General features: G+C 51.3%; 1 protein-coding gene across 4 annotated transcripts in view; it reads left to right on the top strand.

The window, feature by feature from the left end:
• SMAD3 (SMAD family member 3) overlaps positions 1-25546 on the top strand; it is a 115013-nt gene that overhangs the window by 39273 nt on the left and 50194 nt on the right. Inside the window, exon 1 of one of the 4 annotated variants that reach the window (XM_073877241.1) lies at positions 2616-2961. The exons of the other annotated variants lie outside the window; for them this stretch is intronic. The gene's annotated coding sequence lies outside the window, so the exon portion shown is untranslated. Of the gene's footprint in view, positions 1-2615; positions 2962-25546 lie in introns of those variants that run through there. 4 annotated transcript variants of the gene reach the window in all.

The raw sequence follows: 25546 nt of genomic DNA on the forward strand, positions 1-25546 counted from the left end.
GGTGTAGTCAGTCTTTGGGGCTTTGGATGCCAGAGGAATGACAAATGGTGGGAACTTCAGGCACCGTGGCCGTGACCATGCCAGGAGACCAGGAGAGAGGGAGCTTTATGTGGGTAGCGGGGCATGGCTCTTCCGAGCCCCTGAGTCCAGATCTCTCCCCACCGCCCACACTGGTCATACCACTCCAGCCACCTGTCCTTCTGCCCCGTGTGAGATTTATCAGCTCTTTACGCTCCAAGGTGCCAGAAGAGCGGAGAGTCTTGTCACCACATCCTCCTCCTCAGCTGATGCAGTTTGTGGTCATCAGCAGGGTGAGGCCAACGAAGCAGCAAAAGGCAGAAAAATCATGCCTCCGAGGAGAGCAGGTTTCCCCGGCCCCTCCCACCCCTGTCAAGGTCACGTTGGTTTGCGCAGCCCAATCATTGCCCGTCTGGCTGCGGTTATGGCGCTGACGGGGCCTCCTCCGAACCCTTGCTCCCACCCCCGCCCCACAGTTGTGTGTCCCATGCCACGTACCACCCCCCCCAACCTCCCCCCTCCCCATGTGGATGTGGCCTGAGAATGGAGGCAGGAAGGATGAGCCTTGGGTGCGCAGAGGATGGCAGTTGTTGAAAATGAGTGGGTGAGCTTGGCTCAGTTTAGTTTTTGGAAGGGAGGATTATCTGGGGCATGAGGCTTCCATGACACTGACATCTGGTATGGAGAGTCACCCTCCCTCACCTGGATGACTGGGCCTCTCCTCCCACCCCTTTGGATCTGCTCTCCCTGTGTGCCCGAGGTAATGTTCCTAAAGGGCACATCTTACCCTGGCGCCTCCCTGCCTAGAACCCATCCCTAGCTCCGGGAGCCTCGGGGATGACTTGGCCTGTCCCCTGGGATCTCTGCCATGTGTCCCACCCCTCCCCCAGCTTTGCCCTCGGTGGCCCTGGTAAGGAGTTTTCCCACTTGGCAGCTGAAGGTGCTGTTAGGTTGCGTACTGGTTGCAAAAGAGCAGGATCCACGTGAACACGAGCGTTGTCTGCGCAGTCAGTGATTTCAAGTATGACACTGTAGGAGGGGTCTTTGAAAAGTCACTGGAATTCAGAATGATCCCTCTTTGCCCCAAATGGTCAAGAATCCCCACTCTGACTTGAGTTCTCTCTGTCCCTTCCCCCCGCCTGGCCCCAAGCCATTTCTTACCCCCGTGCTTTGCCTCATGCTGAGCCCAGAATGTCCCACCATCACTAGAACACGCTTCGTTCTCAGCAGGCACCATGATATGTCAAAAAAAAAAATCTTATGTTTCTGGGTCTGTCTTCGCTGTCCTAGACAGTGAACCTCTTGAGAACAGGAGCTCTGTGGGGCCGGTCTCTGGGTTAGAGGCTGGCGGGGTGCTGGTGCCCAGGTCACCCAACTGCACGTTGCTCCTCTGGACCCCCCAGGAAGTGGGGGGTCTCTCCCTTGTGTGGATTCTGTTCTCTGGACCGTACTGGTTCTACACTGAGCTTTGGCCCCTGTGTATGCCCTGTGGTTTATGACTTAATAGACTGAAAATAGATGGTTGTGTTTCATTTTCACTTGGGAAGACATAAAGAGAGTGGAAATCTAGAGATTTCACTGACCTGGACGTAAGGATAAAATTATAAAGATCCAAGTGCTGTTACTTAATGAATGTTACATAAATCAAGGCTCGTTTGAAATAGGTTTATTTTCCACGGGCTGGTCTGTGTCTCACCGCTGGGTTCTCCTTAAAGGCAGAAGGACCCGTCCTTACTTACCTTCGTGTCCTCTGAGCCTAGAGTGGGTCACTTAATAAATACTTTGCAAATGAATGCACGGGATGAATAGGCACTTTGGAATTTCTAGCGCTGGGTGATGAGCACATGCCCACGGCTTATTAATTTGTAAGATACCATTTCCACTGTAAAAATCTTTGTGTGGGGGAATGCTTTCGGTGGGGGAATGCTGGCCTGGACTGACACAGGCGTTGCAGGGGCAGTCTTGAAAAATTGAGTCATTTTGCGCTGACTGGGGCCGGGTGACCTTGTGTAAGTCGCTGCGCTGCTCTGGGCCTCGTGATTGTCATCTGTAAAATGGGTGGAAGGTAAGAGCAGCCCATGTGGCTGCAGGGAGTTTTCTGTTCTCGTGCTGCATCTTGCTGTCTGATCCTTCTCCCTGGCGACTAGATCCGGACAGCATCCTTAAGGGTCACGCACGGAGCTGGAATTCTCGCTGGCCTCTTTGACTGCTTTCCAGTGGGTGGAATGCCTAGTTTCTCAGTAGCCGGGGGAAATGTTAATTTGGGGTTAGGAAAGCAAGCCAAGAGCCATCGAATAATTAAAACACACACGCACACAGAGAAAGGAAAGCGAGAGGGGGAGAAACATGCTTAATGGACAGGGGATGAGTAAAACCCAATGACCTGCGAGAGCCCGGAGCTGAACTTCACATGACCCCACGTGCTGCCTGCCATTGCGACACCCGCATGCCCCCCGCGTGCGGCCGGCCTCTCGGTGATGTCAGCGGGCCGTGGCCCCACAGGAAGCTGGGCTGCCATCTGCCCAGTGGAGCATGTGAAGCCGAGCCGGCTCTCCCTCCACGGCCCAGTGCCCGGCCACCCGTGTCCCCGGAGAGCAAGAAGCCACAGTTCCCAGGCTAGTCAGAGCAGGGAAACCCACCCAGTGCTTCTCAGAAAAACAGAACCCCGACCCGCCAGCGAGGGCCGTGCAAGAAAGAGAAGACCACGAGGGGGTTGGGTGTTTTGTTTTGTTTTATTTTGTTTTGTTTTTAGGGGCTCTCGGCCTGCAATCAACACATATCTTTTGGGGATGGTGCTGCCATGTGCTTTGTGAGCTCGTCTAGGTCGGCAGTTGGTGAATGGATTTGTGACCTCATTCGTGGCTTAGGTGTATGTCCATAAGACCTTGGCGATAGAGGAATAAAGATCCTGCCTCTGCCCTTGGAGTTCTACGCTAGCTGGGGGTAAGGCTGATAAAGATGTGGAGGTTCAAGGGCTCAAATCAAGGTGTGTGCGAGGGTCCATGGAATGCTCGAGATACCACCTCTGCCAGGGGCGGGAGGGTGAGGAAATGCCCCGCTGGGTTTCCCATGACCCCCGCCTACAGCAGGAAAGATTGGGATTTACAGGTTGGTGGGTTTGGCAAAACAGAAGTGTGTGTATATAAACAGAATGAGATGGGGTGAGGGTGACGGATAGGATGCTAACAAACAGTACCTCTGGCTGGCCCTTTCCCTGGGTGACCGTATTTACCTCACAATGTCGTGCGGAGGCTTGAAAGGAGTGAGGGGGAAAAGGACCGTGTTTGTCATGATTTCAGCCCTTCTGCCTACGCTTCCTTGGGCATCAGTGGGGTAGACACCCCGGTGCGCTGGCCCTGCCCCTGAGCTGCTAGGTTCATAGGGGAAGGTAAACCACAGTTATGCAAGCCTAATTAAATAATTACATAATTGTGAACTCCGCATGATCAGCCTTTTTTTTTTTTAATTTTAGTAACTGGTTTTTATTTTTTTTAATTTTTTATTGTTATGTTAATCACCATACATTCCATCATTAGTTTTGGATGTAGTGTTCCATGATTCATTGTTTGTGCATAAACCCAGTGCTCCACGCAGAACGTGCCCTCCTTAATACCCATCACCAGGCTAACCCATCCCCCCCCTTTTTTTTTTTTATAAAAAGGAACTTTATTTTGGAGTAGTAGTAGATTGGCAGAAAAATTGCAAATGACACAAAGTTCCCGTGTACCCCTCATCCAGATTTCCTGAATGTTAACATCTCCCATTCCCATGGTGCGTTTGTCAAAAGGAAGAAACGAACATCAGCATGTTACTATGAACACGACTCCAGAATTTATTTCGTCAAACTTCAAACTTGAAAAAAATGACAGCCTTTTTAACAAATGATTGACACACCATAAAATACACTCTTAAGATGTACAATTCGTTGGTTTTAGCGTACTAAAAGAACTCTGCAACTGTCACTACGATTTAATTTTAGAATATGCTCATCACCTGGAAACTTCATACCCATCAGTAGCCACCCCCCATGCCCCTCCCCCAGCTCTGGAAACCCAATCTACTTTCTTCGTCTGTGGATTCGCCTTGCATGGACATTTCTTATAAATGGAGTCCTGTGACATGTGGTCTTCGGTGACTGTCTTCTCTCACCATGATGTTTTCAAAGTTCATGTTGTTGCATGTGTTGGTTCTTAGTTCTTTTTTTTTTTTATTTACTTATTTGATAGTGCACGTGTGAGCGAGAGGGCACATGCAGGGGGAGGGGCAGAGGGAGAGAGAGTGAGGGAGAAGCAGGCTCCTGGCCGAGCAGGGAGCCCGATGCGGGGCCCGATCCCAGGACCCCGGGATCATGACCTGCGCCGAAGGCAGACGCTTAACCGGCTGAGCCACCCAGGTACTTGGTTCTTGTTTGTGGCCAAATAATATTTCATTGTCTGGATGTACCGCATTTTGTGTATCCATTTGTTTCTTCAGTTAATGGACATTTGGGTCGTTTGTACGTTTTGGCTATTATGACTAATGCTGCCGTGAACATTTGTGTATAAATTTGGGTGCGGTTTCGTGTTTTCATTAGATACATAGTAGATATCAAAGTGTAGAATTGCTGCATCGTTTGGTAACTTTGTGTTTAACTCTTCGGGGCACTGCCAAATTCTCTCTCTCTCTTTTTTTTTTTAAAGATTTTTATTTATTTATTTGACAGAGAGAGAGAGAGAGAGAGAGGGACACAGTGAGAGCAGGAACACAAGCAGGGGAGAGGGTCAGAGGGCCGAGCAGGGAGCCCAACGTGGGACTCGATCCCAGGACCCTGGGATCACGACCCGAGCCGAAGGCAGACGCTTAACGACTGAGCCACCCAGGCGCCCTGCCAAATTCTCTTTCAAAGCGGCCATGCCATATTATGATTCTGCCAACAAGTTATGAGGGATCTGATTTCTCCAACACTTGTTAATGTCTGTCTCCTTTATTTTAGCTACCCTATTGGCGTGAAGTAGTATCTCATTGGGGTCTTGATTTGTATTTCCCTAATGGCTAATGATATTGAGTCTCTCTTCATGTTCTTATTGGCCATTGACCGTCTTCTTGAGGTAAATGCCTTTTCAGAGCCTTTGCCCATTTTTTAAAAGATTTATTTATTTATTTATTTATTTATTTTAGGGAGTACGTGTGCACGTGCATCATTCGGGGGGAGGGGTGGGGGGAGACAGAGAGAGAGAGAGAGGGAATCCTCAAGCAGACTCCCTGCTGAGCCCAGAGCCCACCACAGGGCTCCATCCCAGGACCCTGAGATAATGACCTGAGCCAAAATCAAGAGTTAGACGCTTAACTGACTGAGCCACCCGGGTGTCCCCCTTTGCCCATTTTTTAATTGGGCTGTCTTTCTGTTGTTGTAAGAGTCCACATATATTCTGAGTACCAGTCCCCTTATCAGATAGATGTTTAGCAAATATTTTCTTTCATCCTGTGGGTTGTATTCTCACTTCTACAATGTTGTCCTTTGAAGCACAGACGTTTTTAATTCCGATGAAGCTAAATTTGTTTTTTGTTTTTGGTGTCTTTTCTAAGAAACTACTGTCTTTAACTCAAGGTCACAAAAATTGACTCCCTTGTTTTCTTCTAAGAGTTTTATCATTTTAGCTCTTATGTTTAGGTCTGATTGATTTTGATTTAATTTTTGTATGTGGTGTGTGGTAGGGGTCTGACTTTATTCTTTTGCATATGGATATCCAGTTGCTCAAGCACTGTTTGAAAAGACTGGTCTTTCCCCTACTGAATTGTCTGGCACCTTTGTTGAGAATCAGGGTTTATATCTGGACTCTCCATTCTAGTCTGTTGATTGCTATGTCCATCTTCATGCTGGTCATGATGACTGAAGTTTTGTAATGTTGGTCAATGTTTTCAGTGGATTTTTCATAATCTACCTTGTTCCAAAAAAGAATGTGAGGTAATTCTCAGAAGTATAGTGAGTAAAAACAGAGATAGATAAGGACACTGCGGGGGAGGGAGAAAAGGAGAGAAAATGAGATCAAAGGTAATGTTAGCACACCGTATTGCATTTTATTATAAAGTCTTGTGAGATGTTAGATGTGGCCTGCAAATTTGGCTCTGAGCTTCCTCGTAGCCAGAAGTAACACAGAAATGTGACCTCTGCCAAGGGTAACATAAGTGGTCCATAAGAATTAAAAAAAAAAAATTTTTTTTTTTCCCAGGGAGAAACCCAGTATCTTCAGCAACCACCACATGAGAGGATTTCTCTTGTGGGTCCTAGGAACCAGAACCTCTTAAGCCCATAATTATTTCATGTGTGTTTCTGCCCCTTTAGACTCATGGCTTCCTGGAGGTAGGAACTGTGTCTTCTTTGCCTCACTTCTCACAGTGCCTCGGACTGGACAGGAAGGTGCTTAAAAAAAAAAAACAAAAAAAAAAAACCTCGATTGAATTCTTTCTGAAATTCAGAATGGCGACATTTCCACCACCAGGTTGAGAGTAGTTTGGACTACTTTAGGTGTGGAAAGGGGGCAGTGGTAGGCTTCTGGCTGCATTTTGCAAGTTATTTCTCACATTCGGCTCCTGAGCAGCGGCGAACTTTGGGTGAAGGGGGTGTGTATGCGCGTTTGCTCCGAGAGATGGCAGTGACCTTGCAGAGAGGGGAGGTGGTATTGCTTCCTCAGAGTTGGAGTTGCCACCTGTGGTTGCGCTGGGCACGGGGATGGCCACTCCACAAAGAGGCCCAGCCAGATGGGCTCCTTCCGTGGGGGCAAGGAACCAGCCACCTTTAACTGACTACATATGTCATGTGGGGTGGCTCTGTTAGGGTTCCCGGACCCAATTTTTAACATAGGGGTGGTTCCCCCTGCCCCACACACACCTTGACTGGTGCCCGAGAATTCAACTCCATTCTGACCCTACCTACCCAGAGATAGTATCAGATTCCACAGGTGAAGGGCTCAGTCCTACAAGACTACCCCCCCCCCCACTTCAGATGCCAGTCACAAGCCCCAGGCTGTTAATCTGTGCTTCTGACCAATTGGCTACAGATTGGAGCTTCCAATGACCTCCTCTTATGTTCTTAAATTTTCTAGAGCAGTTCGCAGAACTCAGGGAAGCATTTACCTTTACCAGTTTATTAAAGGAAATGAATCAACAACCAGATGAAGAGATACATAGGGCGAGGTATGGGGAAAGGGCAAGAAGCTTCGTGCCCTCGCCCCCAGGTGCATCACTCTCCCCGGTCCTGTTGGGTTATTATGGAGGCTTGCACACTGAGGATTGACTAAGTCATTGGCCATTGGCTGATGCAACCTCCAGCCTCTCTGCCCTCCTGGGAGGTGACAGGGGGAGTAGGAACGGAAGTTCCAACCCTCTACTCACAAGTTTGGTCCTCCTGGCAAAATGCCCTTGGGTGGGGCCCCCAAGTCACCTTCGTTAACATAACAAAAGATTTCTTCATTGCTGCTATCAGACAAAAATCAAGGGTTTTAGGAACCCTGGGGCTGGAGCCCTGGACAAACACCAAGTACAAATGAAAAATATATTCACAGTATTGCAGTGGCCTTCTCCATCCCATTCCCAATAAAGGGCTTTACTATTTTTCGGTAGAATCCTTTTTTTCTCTTTTTTTCTTTTTAAATAGATTTGAATGCCAACCTCTAGGGAGGTTATCCTTATTCCACAACTTACAGATAGGGAAGTAGAGGCTCAGAGGAGTCACACGGCTCATTGCATGCAAAGATGTGGCTCCAGCCCGGGGAATCCTAGCTTTGACTTTGTTCCCTCCTTCCTTTTCCACCTGCTGGCCCCCAGTCTTTAATTTCGTGGGTGGAGAGGTCAGCCTTCTTTCTGATAGGTAAACGCAGTTAGTTCCCTTTAAAGTTACATTTGCCTCAATGGGGGAGGCTGTGAGTAAGCAGGCCGTGGGATCACCTTCTGTACCATCGGCCCTGGGCCAGGAGCGACCTTGTCATGGCATAATACTATGGATGTTTGCTTACTGCCTGTATCTTACCAAGAGCATCTTATACCCACCCTCTTGCTGGAGTCTGGCCACAGCCTTGTGGAGAAGGCAGGCTAGGTGCTGTTAACCCTGCTCTGCCCATAGGGACACTGAATTGCCCAGGGTTACCGGGTGGTCAGGGTCAGAGGTGGGCTTAGAAACCAGGTCTCTGACTCCTGGTCTAGTGCTCTGCCCCAGCCCTTGAGCAAAGGTTTATCAAGTTGCTTGAACAAGCTTAGAATTCCTGGGGCACGAGTGGCCCTGAGTGCCTCCGGGAACACCTTAGCGCTTCCTTATCTGCCTGGTGAGACAATAGGCGAGTCTTCTTTTTCTCCCCAGAAGTGAGGTTGCAGCCACACCTGTGGATTTCTTTGTATCCCTCTGGCACTTAGCCGTGTTCTCAGAACAGAGCAGGTAGAATAGACCCAAATGCAAACAGATGTGGCCTCTCTCCAGAATCTGCTATGATGGAAATGTGATGCTTACCACCACCTCCACCCGCACCACCAAGTTGTTTTGGAGCTCTTTCACTTGTTTCCGTGCACGTGGCTCTCCAAATCTGTGTGCTCAGAGCTGGTTGCCAGAGAACCCAACAAGAAAAACCCGTGGTCCCCTTTGAGGTGCTTTTGCCACAGGCTTGGTCTTGTCCCTGACCCCAGGTGACAGACGTAGGTACTCTGAGCCACAGTTGCCTCATCAGCAAAGTGGGGGCGATGATGACGTCTGGTTAGCCTCTCTCCTGCAGTGATGATGAGGCTGAAATAAGATTTCATGGCATGAACGCCTTCGTCCATTCATTCAGCGTATTTTATTGATAGCTCACATTTTGCCAGGCTGCGGCTTCAGTGGTGAACAGAGGCAGCACCTACCTCTCAACGGGACGCTTGCAGTCTGGGGAGCCCAGCAGTCACAAATGTCATATTGCAGGCCTTGAATGAGGACAGGGAGCTGGAGAGAGACCTGATTCCATTTGGGGAGGGAGTGGTAGTCAGGGAAGGCTACCCTGGGGAAGTGACATTTGGGCTGAAGCCCAAAGGGTGAGTAGGAGTCCCCAGGAGAAGAGGTTGATGATGAGCAGCCTGAGCAGAGGGAGAAGCAAATGCAGAAGAAGCCTTCTCTGCTTAACTTATTTCAGAGAAAGTCAGTTATCATGTGGTTTCACTTATTTGTGGAACATAAGGAATAGCATGGAGGACATTAGGAGAAGGAAGGGAAAAATGAGGGGGGTGGAAATCGGAGGGAGAGATGAACCATGAGAGACTGTGGACTCTGAGAAACAAACTGAGGGGGAGTGGGGGGGATGGGTTAGCCCGGTGGTGGGTATTAAGGAGGGCACGTACTGCGTGGAGCACTGGGTGTTACATGAAAACAATGAATCGTGCGTCACCACATCAAAACCTGATGATATATGGTGACTAACATAGTAAAATTAAATTAAAAAAAAAAAAAAAAAGAAGCCTTGAGCTGGGAGGCACAGTTTGCAGGGGAGTCTACCTAGAGGATTGTGGACACTGCTCTCTAGCGTCTCCTATTCAGTTTCTTTCAGCAGGTCTGTTCGGAGCAACTGCTAGGGGCCAAGGTCATCCCCAGGTGCCTGAGGGCCGTTCTGAGATCCATCAGGGCATGAGGGTTGATGTGAGGGCCTCGAAGGCACAGCCCTGCTATATGCATCTCCTTATCTGCTGTGTCTGGCACAGAGCGAGTGGAAATGTTGCCCTAGGATGCAGATCTGAGCCGTGCAAGGCGGCTTAGAATTCTTCCCTACAGACTAACCATGTGGACTCAGGTGAGGGACCTAAGCTTTTGAATCTTGGGTGCATCCTGCTCCAGTGGGGTCACGGTAGTACCATCTCCTGCGGGCGGGCGTTTTGACTGTGACATGTCAAGCAAGTGCCTGGCTGGAGAAGCACGTGGCCAAGGGGAGCCTGCCATGATTAGCACTATTATTCCTAACGGTCCCGCAAGTCGTTTTGAAAGTTAGGTGTCCCGGGAAATCAGAGGAGGAGAGACTGCTGAGGAGGGGAGGCTCTGTTCCTCAGAGCCCATGGGAGCTCCTCCTCTAGGTAGGAGCAGCCGGTGAGGAAGACCTTAGGTGACAGGGGTGTACCCATGAGTCACAGAGGCAATGGACACGTGTTCGGTGAGCTGGGCAGATGGCTTCGCAGCTCCGGGGAAGTGACCCAGCCAGCTTTCTGCTTCATGGTCTAGAAAAATCTTGTGACTAGGGATGATGGCACGTCCGATTTGGAAGGCAAAGGTCAGGAGGTGAGAAAGCGGATAAATACAATGTTTATCTTGAAAAATGTTGTAAGTTGCTTGGAAATCCCCATGCTTGCTTCCTCTGGGAAGCCTTTCTGGGCTATCCCACCCAGTTCTCCGGGGCCCTCCATCTCCCCACCACGCTGTGCAGATGTGTCTTTCTCCCCTCCTGGGGGGTTGGTGCCTTGAGGTCATGGGCCGTGGCTGGTGTGTCTAGTCTCGGAGTCACCAGGAAGAGTAATAAGCCATTTTGGGTGCATACAGTGGATGGCATTCCACAGGCAGAGCGTGCTGATTAGGATACAGGCTCAGGTCTTTTGACCTCAAACCCAGGTGCTTTCCCACCTTTCTGGCCTCGCTCATGTGGTGATGCTCGGTTCTGCCCCCGAGGGACTGGGTGGCACGGTTTTGTTCAGTCAGACCCAGAAGGTGGAAGAGAACTGTTGTCAGAACCAAGAGGGGCCTCAGGCCTCATAAGTCCAGTTCCCTCATTCTTAGAGGAGGAAGCCATATGCCCATCGTAGGAGTGGTGATGGGGGAGGGGGACAGCCCTCCTGTTCAGGCCCCCGAGTCCCGGCCCCAGGCCACACTCACTGCTCAGAGTGGATGTCCCCTTTGGATCACTAGGAAGTCACCAGGGCCCCAAGTGGAGTTGGAGCAGGTGATGCTGGGTGTGAGACTCTGGTAGGTGTAAGGATGTGTCCCTGCCTGCTGGGAACCCTTCCAAGCTCATGTGAGAGATGTGGTTTCTCGAGCACAGATTTTCAAACTTTCTTTAGAGAGTTCCTGTTAGCTTAGAAACACCTGGAAACAGGATCAAATGGTAATGTTTTAGTGATAGTAGGGAAAGCAAATATTCCTTTTTTATTTTTTAAGATTTTATTTGTTCATTTAAGAGAGAGGGAATGAGACAGAGAGAGCATGGGATGGGGGAGGGTCAGAGGGAGAAGCAGACTCCCCGCCGAGCAGGGAGCCCAATGCGGGACTCGATCCCAGGACTCCAGGATCATGACCTGAGCCGAAGGCAGACGCTTAACCAACTGAGCCACCCAGGCGCCCAAGAAAGCAAATACTCCTAAGCAGCACATGTAGATGATTTACAGTTAGAACTCCTTGTTGAGAATCTGAAATCCATTCTTTCAGCAGGCCTGTGGTTGGTGCTGACCATGTGCCTAACATGGGGCCGGGTGCCCTCGACGCAATAGGGGGCGCTGAGCACGTACCATGTCATCCACTGTGAGAGTTGCCATGGAGGAACCCGGTGAGGGGATCTAGCCCAGCTGAGAGGGGACCAAGATATGGATGGAGCTTTCCTCTTTGGAGCGTTCGCTACCAGGGTTCGGGTAAAGCAAACCTACTTACTGTATTCTCTGCTAATAAATGTCAGTTCTTGTTTTGCCTGATTACTGGTGGTCTTTGATATTTGCCAGAAGGTAATACCCTATTGCTGAGCGAGGGTGGGACTGGGGCCAGCAAACTCTGGCCTACAGTCAGGTCACTTTTATACCAGCCTAGAATTCGGGGGAATGGATCCATCTGTCACAAAAAGCCACCAAAAGAGTTCTGCTTAATGTCCAGCACTGTGTTCCCCTTGAGCCCAGGGACACGCCTCTCCCGTTGTGCCTACAACAGAGCCACGCACAGAGAGGTGCTCGTTAAATGCTGCATAACAGCAAGTATTTATGGAGCACCTGTTATATGTGACATAAACCAGGCAGCTGGGTGGAGGAGTGTGGGGTTTAGGGCAGAGGTCTGAGCTGAGATACACATTTGGGAGTTGTCGTGTGAATGCAGCCAGGTTGAGGAGCATGTAAGGGCCGGACAAGAAGGTCCAGGCCAGCAGCTGAGGGACAGCCACATTTAGGGGATGGGGAGACAGGAGAAGGGAGACCGTATACGGGGACACTGAGGATGTGAACAGTAGATGCTGCAGAGGATCCAGGGTGGTAACGCGTGAAAAGCACATGTTTTGGGTTTTGTAACCGAGAGGTCAGGGTAGAGTGCTGGGGACAGAAGCCCACGCAGAGTCCCACAGTGAATGGCGGGTGAGGATGTGAGAGCCCAGGGCATGGGTGACCACTAGCAGTGGCTCCTCCGTGTGGGGAGGGAGCCACGGGATGGGCTCCATGGGGGCCTGGGCATGGGATGACCTGGTGAGGTGGGGGGGCCCCTCGAGTGCTTCATGGCCCGAGCTGAACGGGGTTGTGCTTTCAGTAGACCCGTGGAACCCTGGCCGAGTTGTATCTGAGACTTGCCAAAGACATCCATAAAAATCAGACCAATACACACTCGGGGGAGTGGGGCAAACGGGTTATTTTGTAAGAAGTTTATAGTCCAAAGGTAAAATTGCCTCCGAGAGCTTCTGAAAGTAAAAAGTCAGGGCGAGTTGGTATTATTAAAATGAAATAACACAGGTCGGATTTTCGGTGTAATTTCAAAGGGTCAAGACTTTGGCTTTAGTAAGCCTCTTGCATCTCACTAGGAATTTTTTTTTTTAAACTTTGTTACTTCTTTTTGCTTCATATTAGCCATGAGCCCCCCCTGGAATATCCTGGGTGTATTTTAGGGGGGAAAGAAAAAGAGCCTAGCCGTGGCAGAGTTGGACAGGTGCCATCCCTTTGGGTCAATACAGGAAGGATTTTGGAGACTCCTCTATCAAACTCACTTTGAAGACAGTGTAAGGCATGGCCTCTGCCCTGGTGACGTTCGTTCATATCTGAGGGGAGGCGTGGCAAAATGTTCACATTTAGGATGATTCACATCGCAGGGCTAAGGCTAGTACCTGCCACAGGGTGGTGTAGGGGAGGGCAGAGGGACTGGGGGGAGGCAGGAGGTACTGCGGAATGGGGTTGCCTGGGAATGCCGCGTGGGGGGGATGGGAGCCCCATTCTGGGTGTGTGCCTTGCTCTTACAGGAAGGAGTCAGGCTGCGGAAGTTTAAGCGGATCTCTCAGGCCTCGTGGCAGCTTCGGGACTTGAACTCAGACCTTCCTTTCGAGAAAGCACATTTTGCTGTTGTGGAAGGGCCTTGAACCCCCACCTATGATATGTTGGGCCTCTGCCTGGCATGTTTTCAGGCAGGGCGTGGTGGTATCTGGGACAGTAATTAATACTGGTGAAGCACTTTGGTGTCTTAGTGCATGCAGAGACTGCAGCCCAGCCCCCTGGGCCCTGGCCGAGGGGTGGGAGGGGGCAGCTCACCGGCCAGCCCCACTGAGTCACTCTCTGGCCTGGAGCCCGGTGGGGATTTCCACGCGGCCCGTGTTGTCTTCTCCTCGTTTCCTGTCGGGCTGTGATGCAGGCCGCCTGCCAGTGAGTGCTGGGGGGCACTCCCGACCCAGGCCGCTGCCAGCCTGCCTTGTGACCCTAGCTAGGCTCTGGGGACAGCTGTCTCCCACCGTGAGTGCGTCCCTGCCAGGGTGTGCCTGCTGGCTCTGTCCTGCCCGGGGCTGGGTGGGCAGCTCCCTGGAGGCCCCGGCGAGGCTGCAGCGGGCTGGGGGTGGCTGCCTGTTAGGATGGAAGGTTTTGTTGAGGAGTGAGAGTTTGTTCATGGGGCAGTTCGTACTGGGGTGTTTAGGGTTATAAAAACCCAGGTTGGCCTAAAACGGCTCTCTCTGGATCTGCTGACAAGGGCATTGGTAAATAAAACAGGAGACTTTGAGCCATTTCGTTCATGCACTTAAAGGAATGATTCCGGCAGAATATCTCATCTCTTGAGGTCTTGCTAAAACGTCCGTGTATCTCTCTGTCTGCTTCTAGTGCCCCCATTTCTTGATGTGCTTTAAAAACAAACAAACAAACAAACAAAACCTCCACTGGTAGGACTGCCACATCTTCATGGATTTTTTTCCCCTCTAGGACTTGCTGTGCAAGGCGGTTTATAAATGTTATCTTACGTAGTTCTTATCACCACAGTAGAAAGCGGTGTTACGTAACTCCGTGGCCGCTACCCACACGGGGCTGTTTAAATTTCAGGTAGTTAAAATTTAGAATCCAGTTCCTCAGTCATATTAGCCACATTTCAGGTCCTCTGCAGCCACATGTGGCTAGTGGCTACCACGTGAACCAACACAGAAGAGGTCATTTTCATCGTGACAGAAGGTTCTAGCCCTGGGCTAAGGTCTGAACTCTACAGCTGAGGAAACGGAGTACCACAGAGGTTAAGCTGACTTGACACTTAATAGCCGGTAAATGGCAGAGCAAGAGTTAGGACCCAGATCTGCCTGACTCCAGAGTCCATCTGTCCGTCCATCCATTCATTCATTTATCAAAGCTCATTTGGGATTAATATTTCAGTGGATTCCTATAGCAGTCCTTTGTCTAATGACCAGATGAGAGATTTTCACTTTACAAATAAGGAAACTGAAGGTTATACTTTTTTTTTCCCCTCTCTCTTTCTTAGAGAAGAGAAATTGATCTTGGAAGCTTCAGGGGCCCTTCATGTAGCCTGGAGGGTGCTGTGTGTGTCTGCTCTCCTGCCCTTTGCCCAGACCCCGTGTAGCTGGGGGTGGCTCGTTCCTGTTGGTGTCCTCATCAGGGCTTGGGAGTGAGTAAGCTAGCACTGTTTTCCTCACAGTAATCCTTTGGCCTGTTTCCTGTTGGAGGATTTATGGATGTTGGTGATCTCTTGTGGGGGTGAGGGGGGGTGCCTTTTGTTAAAGCCAAAAGAGGCCTCAGGAAATATATACTAGTTTCAGAGCCAAAAATACTGACGGTCCAGAGAGATGAGGAGACTTGAAGGGTCATGCAGGTAGCTAGGATTCTTAAACTTGGTTTCAAGGCAGGATTTATCTGATAATCTTAAAAAAGTAATCAATTCGTGGACCGGGAGAGTTTTTTCATGGAGAGAAAAACACTGCAATGATGTTCCCCTGATCTGAGACCGTTCAGGAGGTTGGAGAAGCATGGGGCTTTAGGGTTATACAGACCAGGGTTTAAATCCTGGACCCCCCGCTTGGAAAGTCGTGAGGCTTAAGCAAATACTTGAACTTTCTGAGCATCCGTTTCTTCATCTGTAAAGAAGGGATGAAATAGCTCCCCGCATTTGTTTTAAAGATTAAATTGCAACACGTGTAAGAGGTTTACAATTCCGGACATACTGTAAATGCTCATTAAACAGTTGCCATTCCCATTATGATGGTATCATCACCTCCTTCCAACGCTCTGTTGTTACAGCTTGGTGTCCCGTCCATAAGGCACTCTGATCTATAGGATGCCACAAAGTTGGGAAACGGGATAAACTTATTTTGAAATAGTCTTTTAATTATATTTCTAAATGATACAGTCAGTGTTTTTCTGCAACCCTCGGACTTCTTTTCAGGTGGAGGACCTCTAAATTTAAAGTGATGGGTCCAACTGCTAATCTGGAAGGTATAATACCTACATCCCAGAGTGTCCAGAAAGTCTAGAAACAGGGAAAAGAGTATATCCTGTTTACCAACTTTTCAGAGACCCGCCGACTAAGACTGACAACAAATCCCTGGAAAATAGGTTGCTTTTATTTTAAGGCTTTTATTCCTTTGGAAGGAGAAATTGCTGGTGGCTGTCCTGGGGTGTCTCGGCAACCCAGCCGACCATCCACCTCGGCAGCTCACCCAGCTCGCTGACCTCTGCCGTGAGAACTCCCTTCCTCATGTGAGCCCCGAGGGCTGGAGGTTCCTGGGTCTTTAGAAAAAGAATCTATTATCTTTGGAGAAAACGGCTGAAGGTAAAGTTTCAGTTTAACTTCAGCCTTCAAATGTATTTCTCTAGGTGTGGCCTTGGAGCACGTTGAAAAACCTCACAGTCTGGGGTGCCCAGAAGAGGATGCATCTGGAGGGGTTGGAAGGAAAGCTGGGACGTGGGGGCAGCCAGGGGGAGGCTGGTGGCCAGAAGATGGCCCCGACCTTCGGGAATCTACCTGGGAGCTGGGCCTGGCCTTTCCAATTCAGAAACCTCTTTTTTTTTTTTGGTCAGGCCTGGAGTCGGAACTCCCAGCTCCCGCTAACCTGCAGGAAGCTGAAACACAAATCAAGCCACTAGTTTATTTGTTGGAAAGTATAACCACTGTGGGGTTATAACCAGGGCGTTCTCTCCTTGTGGGCACCCCACCCAGGAAGCCAAATGGTCAGAGGCGTGGGTGGGTCTGGATGGGGGCGGGGTGGGGGAGGGAACGCTGGGAAGCAAGTGCCAGGAGCCCTAATGGTGGCCGGGCGCATGCAGGCCTGCAGGGCAAGGCCCCTCCCTGCTGGACAGGCTTGCACGGCCCTGCCCGCCTCACACCTTCTGACCCGCCTTCCTCCTACAGGGATTGAGACCTGCTGTAGCTGGAGATGTTGCTCCTCTCTGCCTAGATCCACATGCTGTTTTCTAGTAGGATTGCCCTGCAGAGCATTTGCTTTTCACCCTCTCCGGTCCCAAGGAACGCGTGAACCCCTGACCTCACCGTGACGGCCCGCGCCAGAAATCAGCCCTGCGACCTGGCCTCTAGCCTCCCGGCATCAACGAAGGCTGCAGGGATAGGATGATCTGAATTAACCACTTTTTCATCTTCCCCGGGCCTTTTCGCTTTAATAGCTCAACAGAGAGACATCTGCGATGGCTGGCGTCCAGAGTGCGTGGTATTTATTTTTGATTTGAAATATGAAAAGCATTTTTTTTTTTAAGACAACTGACTCTCTGAGTCATGCCCAGGGGAGCAAACGGCCTGAAATGTGAGCTGGTGCCTCACAGAACAGGAGAGGCTGCTGAGCTAACTGGCGCTGGGGTTAGGTCACTGCTGGATGAAGCGCGCTTGACCATAAGAGCGACACGTGGGCCCGAGCCGCGGGCCGTGGGGTCATCTCTCGCAGCCGCTCTCCTAACCAGGAAGCCCACACGCTGGGTTCGCACAGGATGGGCCGACTGCATGGAAACCGGCACAGCCCGGCCCTTGTTGAGCAACCACGCTTGAGTAAGAGTTCTCTTCCTTGGCTCGGTGGGTTCCGCGTGGGGGTGTTTGTCGCTGAGCAGTTGCACACTTGACAGGCGCCCCTGGGTCCCCGGGGCTCGCTTGCTGGTCCTCTCCCGCGTTCTCTCTCAGGGGGAGTGTGATCTAAGAATGTGCACAACTCCCCTTTGTTCAGCCCTTGACAGTTTACCTTCCCAGTCTTCGTCATGTCTCAGCGCCGCCCTGCGAGGTAGCCCAGGCCCCTGTCACGATGCTCTTTTTAAGGATGAGGAGGTTGAGGGGCGCGTGTGGTCATTCTTGTCCGCTGGGCTCCGTGTGGCAGAGCGAGGCCAGAGCCCGGGGCCTCCCCCTCTCCCGGCCCGCTACTGACGATGTGGGTTTCCTGCCTTCTCCCTCCACTTCTAATGGGACCCCTGAGGTGCCGTATGGGAATATGTATTTTAAACGTGCTTCGTGGTGGTTCTCATGGCCCTTCATGCTAAAGCGGCCCTGCTTAAACCTCCTACCTCAGGCCTCTATGACCTCCTGGAACGATCTTGCGTGTTTAGGGCCAGTCTCCCCGTATGGAATGCCAGCTCCCCAAGGACAGGGGCCTTCCCTGTCCTGCCCATGGCTCTGTCCCCATGTCCTCTGTCCTGCTGCCCGGGACAGGGCCTGACACACAGTAGGCCCTCAGTAAATATTTGCTGGGCGCATGAGTGTTCTCCTCAGCTCCGTGGTTAGTGTGGGAGAGTGGACGATGGAGTCTCGCAGGGCTGGCGCGAGTCTCCCTTCTGGGTAAGTTCGTGCAACTTGTGCAGCTTTGCTGCGTGTCCGTTCCTCCGTCCGAGGAATGGGGGGCACGAGGGTAAGATGAACACTCCCCTCACATGATGGGGTGTCCCTGCACAGGGCGGGGGGGGGCAGATCACGTGCTGTGGCTCCCTGGTGTCTTGGCATGAGCAGCGGGGTCATCATAGTGGTCACTTTTTCCACTGCCAGCAAACGGGACCCATTTAGCCCGCAGACAGACAAGGTGTAGGGCCGGACTCTGTGCCACGGGCTAAACACTGGCCACCTCGGACCTCAAATCAGGACCAGACACCAGTACAAACCCAGGTGGCTCAAACCTAGAGCCAGGCTCATGAATGCATGAGTAAATATTTACCCTGTCTGAGGTCGAATGTGACCCGTCTACCAGGAGTTCTGTTTTTCTCTTTCTCCTCCCTCTCTGCCTGCCGTCCCTCCCCCTTTTTAAAAAAGGAAACCTAGAGGTTGAGAGGTTAAGTGACCGGCTTGACACAGCCAACCATCGGAATGTCCTCCGGTCTTGTCTGAGCCCTGCTCCCCATGCAGGCGCCATCCGCCTCCTGGAAGACTTCCCAAATTGACTGCCCGCCCCCCTTCCCTGAGCCTGACCCGCAGATAGCCTTCACACCGTGATGGCACAGGGTGGACCAGAGAGGACCGTCACTCCTCCTCCATCCCCTCCAGGACTCATTTGGCAGGTAGTCGGGGGCAGCTTGCGCCCAGGGCTCTCATTGCCCCTGTCCTCTGTACCTCATCCTGTGAGTTCCTTAAGACACAGGGCTGTGTCTTCTGTTCCCTTACAGGGTTCACTTATACATCCATCTCCTCCCCGACTCATCCAACAACACACACTTACGGGCAGCCTGTTCAGCATCCAGCTCAGGGCCTTTCCCCACCAGGGGCTACAGAAGCCTGTGCCCGGGCCGGAGTGGACGGCCGGAGCCCAGAGGACACTGTGGGCTGAGAGTGGCAGGGAGGTGGTTTTTATACAATTTTTTTTTTTTTTTTTTTTTAAAGAGTGAGCGAGAGAGAGCGCGCACAAGCGGTGGGGAGGAGGAGAGGGAGAAGCAGGCTCCCCGCTGAGCAGGGAGCTCAACGTGGGGCTCGATCCCAGGACCCCGGGATCATGACCTGAACCGCAGGCAGACGCTTAACCCAGTGAATCACCCAGGCGCCCCAAGGAGGTGGTCTTTAATGGAGTCGGGAGGAGTCGAGCTTCTGCAACTCAGGAACACTCAGCCTTATCAGGCCCTTTGCTGTTCACTGGATCTTTATAGACATACAGGTTCCCGCCTGTACCCAGGCCAGGAAGTTCACAGGCACAAAACAGAATCCATCTTCTCTACCACTCAGCCTTTTAAAAAATGTGACTAATTGTGAGCTAACCGAGCCTGGGCCAGACGTGGACATGGTTATACACGGACTCGGTTTGGTGGTGTGTCATTTCTGACTTGCTGGGAAAGTCTTTGGCAGTAGGGGTGGGGATGGGAAACAGAACATTGCCAGGGCTAGAGGTCTTCTAGGATGTGCACGATTTCCAGGCCTCACACAGACAAGGAGTGTGGATCATGTGCTTGTTTCGTGGACAGCGGCGAGGAGCCTGGACTTAGGGCTGGCCTCCCAGCTGACCCTGACCGTCCAGTGGCCTCGGGCAAATCACTCAACCTGTCTGTGCCTCGGTTTCCTTACCTTTAAAATATGGGGAGTAGAATTTACTGCCTGGGTTCTCTGAAGAATTAAATGAGCCAGTGTATGCTTTTCACACATGGACCTGGTTCCTGGTACAGAGTGACCACGTGGTCACTTCTAAAATCTTCGTGACACAAAGTGATCTTGGAGAGTAACTAGCAAGCTGTTGACTTTATAGAGGGGGAGACCGAGTCCTAGAGCGGTTAGCCACAGGGACTGATGTAGGTACATGAGAATGCATCTCCTCTCGGTGTCTGAATGGCAAGTTCCCATGCTTAGCACTTGCTAGGTAAACGCCTCTGTCCCTACCACCGTGGCCAGGGGGCTTGGAGAGGAGCCACCTCACTGTTTGCCCTTGTCTGAGATGGAAAATCAAGGGGGCATGCACACTGCGCGGTGTTTGGGCCCCCCCGGGAATCCCTCCATAGGCAAGATGGAGCTGGAGCAGGGTGGGCACCTGGTACCTCCCATGGGAGGCTGAGGGGACAGGACCCCCAAGCCTAGCCTTCCGGTCCTAGAGGCAGGGGTTCCAAGGCTCTGGAGTAGGAAGAACGAGAGGGAAAAAGCACTGGGTAGAAGGTCTGGGTTCAGGTCCCTGCACCTGTGCTTATTAGCTGCATGACCTCTGAGTTCCCATTTCCGTATTGAGGAAGATGAACTTTCGAGTAGGTTTGGGTTGTTGCCTTTGCAGAAGTAGCACATGCATCGGATGAGGAGCCATGCCTCCCAGTACCGAATAACCGGGAAGTGTGGCTTCGGTGTAAGGCAGGCTTGTTACCATCTGCGAGCTGGCGACACCCTCCACTCGTCACCCTAAGGCAGTGAGTGCCCTGTACTTTTCCTTCTAATAAACTCCTCGAGTTACGCAGAAATCCACTTCCCTGTAAGCTCTCCACCCTTTAGGACAGCCCACTATTAAGTCTTCTGCCCTTTAGGATATTCTGCCCTGTCCACTCGGACTTCTCCCTGCAAAGCATCGCCTGCATCTTCATCTGCTCTTCCTTTGACCCCTGTTGTGCTCCTCCTCGCCCTCCTGGTCACTCCCTCGGAACCCTTGTCCAGCTTGCTTATGGCCTACCTAGTGTCACACACAGGACACAACGCAGTAGCCCCGTCAAAGTGGCAGAGACCAGGGCCTGCCTGCTGTGGGGGCTGTGCCTCCTCTCGGGGCAGGTTGCTGTGACAGTCTGATTTTTTGGAAGGGGGAACTTGACTGCATTTGCTGAGCTGCCGGTGGGGATGGGAAGAGCCCTCCCGGACCTGTAACCCGTGTTCTTGCCCGAGGAAAACCATGTCCCCTTTGGCCCGTTTGCGTACTTCCCGGCTTACAGCCCTAATCTTCCACACTGTCACATAAGTTTGCCCCAGATGCCAATAAATATTGCTTTTTCCTTTTCTTTTCTTCTTTGTTTTTTTTTTTTTTTTAAAAAAAATTAATTGGAATTTTTAATGTATTTGGGGGGGGGGGTGGGCTGAGTTTCCGTTCGCCTCTAAAAACAATGAGAAGGAAAACAAAGTATGATCTTACTGCCAGAAATTACGGAGCCAAACCTGAAATTAATTTACAAAGTCATTAGTATTTTCCATTTGTGAACCCAAAAGTGAATGTAAGTGCAGTTCCTTGTAATTAACTACAAATTAGAACAGGGTTGGGAGGACTTTTCAGGGCCCAACTCACAAACTCTAGCAGAGGCAGATGGGTGTGTGTGTCGACGGCGGGGGGGAGGGGGTTGGCACCCAAGAGTGGCTTTGGTTTTCACTCAAGTCTGTGATTTCGGGAAAGTAAGACCGACTCAAATATTCCCCGGAAGAAAGTGCTTTTCCAACAATCTGAGAACTGGCAGGGACTTCAGAATGATCTGTTCTAACCTTGGTTTGTGAATGAAGGCAGCTGAGATTCAGGGAGTGTGAGCGACTTGCCTGAAGTCACATGGCAGGAAGGCCCGAGCTGGGACCAGAGCCTGTGATCTGATGCTCTGGCCACCACCGACTCCCCCCCCCCCCCCCCCCCCCCCCCCCCCCGCCGCTTCCCAGGTGCTGGTCAGCTTGAGCCTTTCACTCAGTTGAGCCCTGAGATGAGCTCATGCCCCAAGCAGTGCTCCCTGTGAGCCTGGAGGTGATCCGGTCAGAGTCCCCCTGTGCCCCGCACTCAGGGTGCAGACATGCTGGTGCCTACCACGTAGCACACTTTACGGAGCCTGGTTCCTCGCCAGGCTCACCCCCAGCCGAGCCCCAGAGCTGCACTCGGGGGATGTGCTGTTGTGTGAGGAGAGTTGGCCTGTGGTTAATTAGCAGGGAATGTGTGTCAGTGTGGAGCTGTTTGCAGCGGGAGCTCTTCCTGAGGCTCCCTCCGCCAGATGAGCCGGGGCTTTAAGATGCCGTCGGGCCGTCGGAGGCCTTTTGTGAAATGCTTTTCCCCCCCGACCCACGACCCACGGGAGGTGGAGCCCCATGATGTCCTCTCCCCCACTCGTGCGCGTGTGTTACACGCAGAGACCTGGAACTGGCAGAACATTCTGCAAAGCCACTGTGGGAGTTCCCGGCCCTGCTCCATCGTTTTCCTCACGAACAGGATTTCTTCAAGGGCTGGGAGGAACCCTTCCTTCAAGTGGCACAGCTCTGTCTCCTGGGTGGACACTTAACCCCAGCCCAGCCTCTGGGGCTTCCTTCGCTCGCCCTGTGACGCCAGGTGCCGTGGGGAGGGGTGAAGTTACTAACGGCAAACCGCCCCCCCCCCCCCCCCCCCCCCCCGCTGTCAAAAAGTCTGAAGTCCAGGGCTTGAGAAAAACCGTCTTTCTGTGCGGGTGTTAAGGACCATGATAGCAATGGTAAATATTGGCATGGGACGGTGCCAGGCCCTGTTCTAAGGGCACCTCCTCCCGCTGACCACGGGAGGCGGGGCTGCGCCTCCTTTCTTTTACAGATGAGGAAACCGAGGACTGTAGAGGCCAAGTTGAACGGGGCAGTGAGACAGAGGAGGGGACTGGAGGGAGCCCAAGCTGTCTGCCCTTCAGACCCTCCCAGGGTCCTGCCGGGGGAGATGCGTGCCGGGTGGTCCTGTCCTGGGAGAGCAGTGTGTAAGCTGGGGAGGTGCCAGGAACAGAGCTGGCCTGCTCCTGGAAGGGCAGGGAGAGATGGCAGGGAAGGGCTATGTTTGGGAAGGCTCCTTGTCTGTCCCAAGGGCTGGCCGTCCGGGTTCTGGCCGTCCATGGAACACTGTGAGGGGGCCCGGGAGGGGATGGGGAGAGGAGAGCGGGTGGCTCTGGTGAGTCCCTCTCACCGGGGGCCCCCTCCCTGTGCCAGAAGTCCGGGAGGCAGCCCCGGGCCAGCCTACAGCCTCTCAACCACTGGGGCCTCTGTAACCTTTGCCCTTTAGAAGCTCCCTTCCCCCGGGGAAAGAAGGGGTCACAGCACCCTTCTTCACAGTCAAGATTAGATGAGCTGCTCCCCAGAACTTCTTGCAAAGCATCTGGTACCAAGCAGGCCCTCTTTAAATAATAGTTTTCTTTTTCCCTTCCACTCATTTGTTTTTTTTTTTTTTAAAAAAAAAAACAAAACCTTTTTTCCCCCCTATGATAACAAAAATTTTAAAAGACAAAGACAAGTTAATATGTTGCTGTATATACTCTCAGGCCAAGAATGTCCTAAGTGTTTTCATACCGCAGGACTGTGAACTTGGATTTTCTCAGCTGGGTCTGTGCTAGCTCAGAAGGCCTCTCCAAGACACCAGGAGCAATTCCCAGCCTTGGTCTGTTGTTGTTGGGGTTTTGTGTAGATAGTTTCATTGTGGCCTACGGATGTGAAACATTCAAGTTACAGGTAAATTAGAACTTGCCCACTTTCCACCGGAGTTAACAAATGTCAGTGTTTTTCCATATTGACTTCAGATATCTGTAACGTCTTATTTCTTTACTAAGGAAAATAAGACTCTGCTGAAGGCCTCCTGTTACCCCTGCTCTCTTCCTATTTGTCTTCCTCCCTCCTCACGGGTGTTTACTCTCCTGAAATTGGTGTGTGTCCTTCCCAGCCAGGATTTTGTAGCCTACTGTTTACAAAGTCCAGTTACCCCCTTTGGAATGTGTTTGAACCACCAAAGCAAATGATCACTATTTGGGAAGAAGAAGCGTGAATACCCAAGGCCAGGGGAATGTGACTTCTGAAAGAGAGAATAAACCGACTTGTTCCCAAATTGAAATTCCAAAATTATGCATCCACTGCCTTTGACCTAAAACTTGACCCCACCCCCATGCTTAATTACCAATTTGAGCTTGTGCCATCGTGAGCTCGCAGGGTCATCGGGACCTTTCATGGGAGTAAATACATGCCAGAGTCAGTTATTCTTAGAGCACGTGTTTTGGCTTTTTTCTGTAATGCTGCCCCAGCTCCCTGCCCCTCCCCCCAACCTTGATCACAGCTGTAACGTAGGCTTTACTGTAGAGAATTTGGAACATACAGAGGAGTAACGATTAAAATCCTTCACTGCCCTCCTACCATGAGCTCCACCCCAACAGAGGTGCCCCCCCAACCTCCCCCCCAGTGTGGAGAACTGGAAGTCACTGGGCCTTCCAAGGGTGGGGCCACCCCCATGGTCTCTTAGGGTTTCCTAGCCAGCAGGCCCTCAGCCTGTGTGTGTGTCCCCAAGATGAGAGAGCTAGTCACCCGCCCAGGGTCAGGTCGGTGCACTGCTGGAACCAGAAGGCCATCTCCTGGTGGCTGAAGTCATTTTTGCTGCCATGTCTACTCTTCATGCTGGGGTCTAATCCTCCAGCATGGTGGTTCCTGGCCCCCTCATCCAGGGACGGTGACAAGTGCCCAGCAGAGGGGAGGGAGGGGTCCTGCTTCCTCCTCAGGGAAACTGGGAGGCATTCTCCTGGGCCTGACCTTTGTCTCTCCTGAAGAGGTCTCTGACATTTCTCGTTTTACCATTTTCAACTGACTGCAAGTCACTTTACTATCTTAGCCCTTTTGTGTGGACCACAGTGAAACTGTGCCAAAATTCTTCCTTTTGTTTGTTTAAGCTGAAATTATTTTCATTAGCATCCGTTCGTTTCCATGTGCATTTCACAACAAAACTTTCTTCTCTTTTTGTTTGCTCTCTTATTGGTACTGATTTTAATGTATGCCATTTTGGATTTTCTCCCTCTCTCTTTCTTTCTTCCTTGTTTTGTTTTGTTTTGCCACCAAGTCCAATTTTCCTGGGGAAAATATTTCATGATTTGAGTTATTGAATTTTTTTCATCAGTTTTTAGTCAATGACTTTCACTGCCTGCAGTTTTAGCTACTTTCACTTTTATTCTGGGCTTTTTTTTCTCTGAGCTTTGTTTTTTTCCCCGGGTGGATTTTGCAGTTTTTCATTGTGACCAACAAGATAGGCTTCTTCAATCCACTTTTTATCTCCAACAAATGTTTCAGGTGTGTGATGTTAGCCATTACCAGTTTTGTTTGGGGCGATTTCTCTCCAGTCACATTTTTCTTGGTAGTCTGGCCACACTGCCCGTGGGGACCAGAATGATGGGTCAAAATGTCTTGCTTCTTCACGAGTCTGGAACAAGCTTGTGAAGTCTGATTCTCCCCTCGGATTTCTCCTTTCTGGGAGCTAGTGCTTTCTTTTTCATGACAGAGAAAATGGGAGCTCTCGGGAAGTCAGACCTCTCCTAGGAGGGGGCCGTGTTGTCTGTCATCAGATTCCCCGCCTTCCACCCCGTGACCTCCCAAATTCGCACTTGGCGCCTGCACCCTGGGCAGATGTCGGAAGGGGCAGCTCCGGGCCCGCCAGGCCAGGAAGCCCCATGGATGGGGACCAATGCGCTCTCCAGTGTGGGCTGGCCTCCCTGTTGGTCCACGGGATTGCTGGCCAGAGATCTGTCGAAG

This window comes from Callorhinus ursinus, unplaced genomic scaffold, assembly GCF_003265705.2.
Source record: "Callorhinus ursinus isolate GAN/ISIS: 27379988/994484 unplaced genomic scaffold, GSC_fseal_2.0 scaffold25, whole genome shotgun sequence".
Lineage (NCBI taxonomy): Eukaryota > Metazoa > Chordata > Mammalia > Carnivora > Otariidae > Callorhinus > Callorhinus ursinus.